We start from the raw sequence: 6931 nt of genomic DNA, 5'->3' as shown, positions 1-6931 counted from the left end.
AGCAAACCAAACATCCACTAACTTTAGTTGACATCATAGAGAAATAGATACAGGAAAATCCAGTGAAACAAATAAATTCCACTTAGATCCATAACAATTTGATTTACATTCTGTTCTCTGAAAGCAAGGGTTGAAACACCTTTTCAGTTGACATTTCGAAATTATAGCTATTGTCCTAACTTGTACAAACTGATAATATGCTAAGAACAGTATCTATTAACACCAGCTATCCTAACTGTGTGGTATTTTTACACTGTCACTAGATATCCTATGGATATATCTCAGTAAAATTCTGCTCAATAGCTTGGAAAGTACGGTCACAATGTTCCATCAATCCTGCAATGAACATACCACCCTAAAACAATGTGATAATTGATTCAATCAGCTATCACTAGATCTCAGAAAAACTCAGTGTAATAACTTGGAAAGTAAGGGTCACAATGTTCTTTTGTTCCCATCAACATACTAACATTGTGATGCATATATTTTCTCTTCAAATACTGCTTGAGGTCTTGGAAAACAATGAACACCATTTCCTTTCAGTCATTGATCTCCCAGTGAGTGACTGTATTAACTGTGTGATGGCTCGGCCAAGAACAGGAGGTCAACATCTGTGTCTCAGCTGAAGAGCAAGCATTAAACAAATGTATAGAGCCTCAGGCATTGCACTGTTTCATCTGAATCCAATCATTCTATACAGTGAACTGTCTGAAATATTTAAAGAAGTGATCTATACCTTCAAAGATTCTACCTATGAGACCCATGGACTCTTGGTCAGCACCAGGCTGAGACGTCTTAAACATCAGTTTGTGGTGTAGTAGGCATGAATAAGTGCCCCTACTCTCAGAGAAGTGTTAGATTTCTATTTTTGGGACACAGAATTGCAAGTTATTGGAGGTAAGTTGTCTGTTGTCACTTTACCATCCCAGGTTTTTCCATTATCTATAATCATTTTGGCAGTATACTTTCTGGCATGGAGAAGCTCAACACTGTTTCATCTGATGGCAAAACAGCTCATCCTAGCAGATTTCTTCCGGTCTTTCTTGGCTTGTGATGAGTGGTGTTGATCAAAGCTAGGTTTGAACTACTCTGGCTGGTGAAGCCTGGTAATCCTGTTGACTTATTAATTCTGTCTTGGAGTCATCAAACCACATATAACCATGGTTATTCTCTGGCATTCCTGCCTTGTGTACTCTGAGTTAAACCTCAGAAGGAGAATCTTATTGGCCATTTTGAATGCACCAGATTCCAGCAGTTTTCCTATCTAGGTCTGTAGGAGAAATGAGAAAAAGTCATGATCTTTTGCAACATGAGCAAAAATCCAATATCCAGGAAAAGACTTCTAGACCAGATAACTCTCTGACAACCATTCTTCTCAGTGCCTGACACTTTCTCTTGGTCGTGATTCCTTCAATTCATGGGGAATGCCATTTTGTTAAACTCAGAGCTTGAACTCAATAACACGAGATAGGAAAAGCACTGGTGCATACGTTTTTTAAGAAATTTTTCTTTTCAAATACTGCTTGAGATCTTGGAAAACAATGAACACCATTTCCTTTCAGTCATTGATCTCCCAGTAGGAGGCACAGAATAACTTGATGTTTGCTAGAAAATGTTTATGAAGCAAAAACTGATTTCTCTTAACCTTGATTTGAGTCAGAAAAAATAAATAGTGATATTTTTTTTTTCAAATACAGTTTTAAAGATAAGTATATTGCAAAAACTTTCATTGAAATTAGAATTTCATATTATTACTGTGTTTGATTATTCTAACTATTCAATTGGTTATCTGTGTTCTGCATGTTGCATGTATTGATTCGATGAATGTAATTGATTCTAAGTTCTACTAATCCCTCAGCTTTAGTGCAGGTGCTGAGCATGGGACTAACAATCACTCGCTGCAAAACCAGTGTTGTTTATTCCTGGGTCATCACCTGACTTGCCAGTAGAAAAATACTGTTGCTTTCTATACAACATGTGCTATGTGACAGCAATCTAAAGAATAGGAAACGTGTGATATACCATTAATTTAGATCCTTTTCAGATATCATGTTACAGTTCATAAATCAGAACTAACATTATTGCAGAAACTTCTTTTTATTTGTATCTTTATTCTGACAACAGAAAGAAAATCATTTCCTTAGATTTGTGAGGAAATTATAAATTGATTTCAGTAAAACACAAACTGTTGAAAACAAAGGTAGATTATACTTTGTAGTATTGGACATGGTAAAGCAAGATCCTTATTTTAAGATAAAACTGATACTTCTCCAAATTCCATTAATATACAAATCAGTCTTGATTTGAAATTCAATTCATTGGTCTTTCAGCCTTTGCTTTATTTAGTGACACAATCTTGTCTTACTTGTTAATTTGAAGTGATTCACAGAATTTTAATGTTCCATATAATTTGTACATCATAGCTAGAACTTAAAGAAGACATTTCAATGTTTTGCTCTTGTGCAGAACTATGGGATAAATAGAAGTTGTCCAGTCATAGCACGTGTCATTGTAAAATTGGGAACCATTTTCAAACCAAGGTACAGTTACATTAACTCCTGGGCAAAGCAGGTGACTGTTGTTTATTGATTCTGGGTTGCTACAATTGTATGGTAATTGTTTTAAGAATGGATCAAGTATTTTGCAGCCATAACTGTGCATTGTATCATAGTTCAAAACAAATTTCACAAAGCTGGCATATTTGTCAAATGCCCAATAAGGTACATTCTGCTCTTAGTGAAGCACAAAACAGCTTGTATGCAGTAGTGCCAAAAACACATCTAGTGGACCTAGTACAGTTGCAGTATTGTTAAACACATCTAGTGGACCTAGTACAGTTGCAGTATTGTTAAACACATCTAGTGGACCTAGTACAGTTGCAGTATTGTTAAACACATTTAGTGGACCAAGTACAGTTGCAGTATTGTTAAACACATTTAGTGGACCAAGTACAGTTGCAGTATTGTTCTTTGTACAGATAAGCTGCAATTCATTGTGCATCCAAATGATTGTGTACACCCATTATTATTTTTTTAGACAAAGTTACATTGGGCTATCTGTTGTGTCCGCAGTAGGGAATTGAACTCTAAAGTTTAGAGTTGTTAGCCCATAAACTTATTTCTGTCCCACTGGGGGACTTAAGAAAAATAATCTCAAACAGATCCAACTCTATTTTCATAGAGAAACACAATGCATATGGTGGTAGTGAAAATATAATGGGTATGAATAAGCATTAGTAGATGTGCTATGCTGCACAACGGTATTATGAATGCTACACTTTACAGCAACCACATTCTGTGACCTTTTTATTGCTGTAACTTTGTACAGTTGGCCTTGATTTTTGACTGATGAATGACAATGCTTAGTCATACTAATGTCAAATTGGTTGACACATTTCTAGAAGAACAAAGGATTGGCTGAATCTGTGGCTTGTAAACTCATGTAACTTCAACTCCATTGATCATGTGTGGATAGTTTTTTGTAAACATGTTGCATCCTGTCAAATGGCTTCAGAAACTAAAGATTCTTAGAAAATAGTGGAAACAGCTCACACAGGAGTGGATAAAGATACCGTGTATCTTATAAGCATTCTAATTTTAAGTATGCAGTTTTATTGTTTGGTTGCCATTGCTATTTGTGGGAACCATACTTCATAAGCATTAAAGATGTGATGCCATTTCTACCAAAGGTTTTCTATGAGCATTGGATGAATTACCAATTATTTGAATTTAGGATCATGTGATGACTCATCAGATCTTTGATATGCATAAAAAATGATCAGAGAGGGGTAACTAACCTTATTTTTTAATATAGTCTGTAAATGTTTTATGCAGCATTTAAGCCTGTTATAATATTTAATATTTTTGCTCTTACCATACTAAAGAATTAGCCAAACCATGATAAATTATAGTTTAAAGATCAATATAAATTGTTGAAAACTAAAGACTTAAAAAATTAATTTTATTTGAGGTTATTTTGTATATTAATTGAAGTAGTGTTGTGGATGAAAGGGGTAAATTAATATTTGTATTGTCTTTTATGAACCAAATTAAATCTAATAAAAAAAGCTTCTATGTAAGTTTTAAAATAAATGCAGTTCAGAAGATAAATATTAAATCAAACTTAAAAGCATTTTTACCATTTAAGAATCTTGCTATGATACGAAATCTCTCTTCAGGTATTTCAATTTCACATGGAGAAGAAGGGTCACTGAAAAACAAGTTTGAAACACACTTTAAAAAACATATTTTATGTATCTTGACAATTAACCTGATTAATTGATATAATCGATTGCCTATAAGCATTGGTCACATTTATTAATGTTGTGAAAATAATTAACTAATCAAAACTAATATTTTTGATTATTAGTGTTTTCAGTTATACAACTCCAGTTATTAAAATATTGCCTTTATGATTGTTCTTTGCAATTTTCATTGATTCATGTTTATTTAGCTTAATTGATTAGTGTTTATGACTCACAAAATAAACAACTAATCACAGTTTGGGTTTCTGATTATTAATATTTTTGATTATTCCAACTATTCAAGTAATCGAAATATTGCTACAATGTTTTTTTTTCTTGTTGTTGTCAAGTGCAAAGAAACACATTGAGCTGTCTGTGTTTTGAATAAATGAAAGTTAATTATGAAATATCATAATAGCAGTATTTCAATAGTTGGAATAATAAAAAATAATAATCACAAACAACAGTTTCAATTAGTTGATTATTTTAATCACTAGATACACTAATTGATTAAGCTGAACAAATCTGAATTAATCAAAAATAAGAATGAGAAATTGTAATGTTAGTATTTTGATTACTTGGATAATTGGATTAATCAAAAACAGTAATAATTGGAGACATGAATTTTGGTTAACTGGTTATTTTTGTAACATTAATCAGTGTAATCACCCAAAACTATATCATTGTTACAGGTGTTATTGTGGTGATGTGGAAGTCACTTTTATTCAGTGGGGTAATAAAGTTCAAGAATTAAAGATATTAACATTAAAGGACAAGGGACCTTCTGGTTCATCTAGGCTGTTCTATTCACTAAATTAAACTAAACCAAAAAAAAAACATCTCAAAGCTAGCCCTTATTATTATTATTATTCAAACATTTTTCAAGCTTTCCATTAAATTGCCTTATATTAACTGCATCCATCACATATGAAGCTAACACGTTCCACAGGCCAACCACCCTGTTAGAAAAATAAAGCTGTCTTAGCTGAAGATCACTTCTTCTCTGCTAAAACTTATATTTGTGTCCACTAGTCTTACCATTAAATATAGAACAAGATGATGCATCAACACTATCAATTACCTTAACAATCTTAATTCTGATATGAAACCTTACCTGCACTCACATAATAGTTTTTCTCATTCAGTGATGCTCTCTATATGCACAGTTTTTGCTCACCACTGATCTTGATATTCCCACCTACCCTCAATTGTTTGCATGTGATACAACTAAGCATGTAACATTTGCCATGTCACCCTTATGGGTTGGATTTGCCAACTTATTTGGTTGGCTTATTCTTCCTTGTTTCCCGATTCCTGGCGTATCTTCCAGGTGTCCTCTTATCAGATCTGGCTCCTCACTCCCTCCCTGGCTGCACACTTCTATTGACCATACGAGTAAATCATCCAGGCTGGCATGTGGATCACACCATACAATGTCATTTTTCATTATACATATATCTTGTTGCTATTTTCTCCTCATCGGCATACCGATTACTGCCCATTACCATCCTAAACACCTCAGTTCAACTGTGAATGGGTAAGTAATTTTTCTATTTCATTATTTCCAAATCATAAATACCTTTCTCACACTACAGCTATTACTTGACTAATAGGGTTTTTTTCCTTTGCCCATCTAAGCATTTGTCAGATTTTTACTTGCTTGCTCCATTCTTTTATTACCCGCTTAATTGCCCTTGGTGACATCTGTCTTGTGATACTTTCCACCAATGCCAATGCACCCTCTATCTTGCTCCTATACATAAGCACCTTCTTCCGACAATATTATAACTTTTTCTTAAGTCATTTTGGGTTCTTCGTCCCAAATGACTTTTTCAGTTACCTAACTGGTATATTAAGGTGGTATTTCATGCTCTTTCTCAACATTCATTTGAGGCTTTAGCGTCATGTACCATGTATCATCTATCTCTTAAGGTTGAATTTTTGTTGCTGCTGGCCTGCAGATGTTGCCAGTCGAAATTGTTTCCACTGATTGTGCACAGATTGCATTATCTTTCTACCTACATCCTCCTATACTCAGACAGGTTCTTCTTCCCTAAGACACTGGCAGTTGTGGAAGGTGATAAATCCTTTTCACAGATTCATCTGACCAATATTTCTCACTTATCTGGTTGATTGGATCTCGATCATTTGTGATGTCCAGTGAGGGTCTTGAAGTGTTTTGTTTCCTGCACTAACGCTTTTAGAGGTGCAAGACAATGACTTTTTATTCATTGAGATTCTTCAGTTTCCCCTGACTTATCCTCGGTTACTTTGTCGAGGTGGGTACGGAATTGATCCAGATTGTTTATTCCTGGCTCACTTTGAAGGTGAGGAGTGTTCTCGTGTCTCTTCAGATTTGTCGCATTTTTATATTCTTTGCAGTTCGGTTAAATTGCCTGCTGGAGGACATTGCATATGTTGATATGTGGACCTTCTTCAATACTTTTATCTCACATTATTTGCATGATCTGGCAGTATCTTCCACTGAGGGTTTTTGAATACCCTTGTAGTCTATTCTTAACCATATCCACTAAATTATAAAGAGGAATGAGTATCTTCATTACTAGTATTGTTTCTTCTTCACTTTCCATGGTCCCTTACGTCTTTTTCACAGCATCCCACTCTGTGGCGAGTGTTGACCACACAGGTGTTCCTTTATCAAACCAATTCTACAATAGCAATCACTAT

Source organism: Limulus polyphemus, unplaced genomic scaffold (assembly GCF_000517525.1).
Source record: "Limulus polyphemus unplaced genomic scaffold, Limulus_polyphemus-2.1.2 Scaffold1507, whole genome shotgun sequence".
In the NCBI taxonomy this organism is placed as follows: domain Eukaryota; kingdom Metazoa; phylum Arthropoda; class Merostomata; order Xiphosura; family Limulidae; genus Limulus; species Limulus polyphemus.
Note: the sequence above shows the minus strand (reverse complement) of the source record.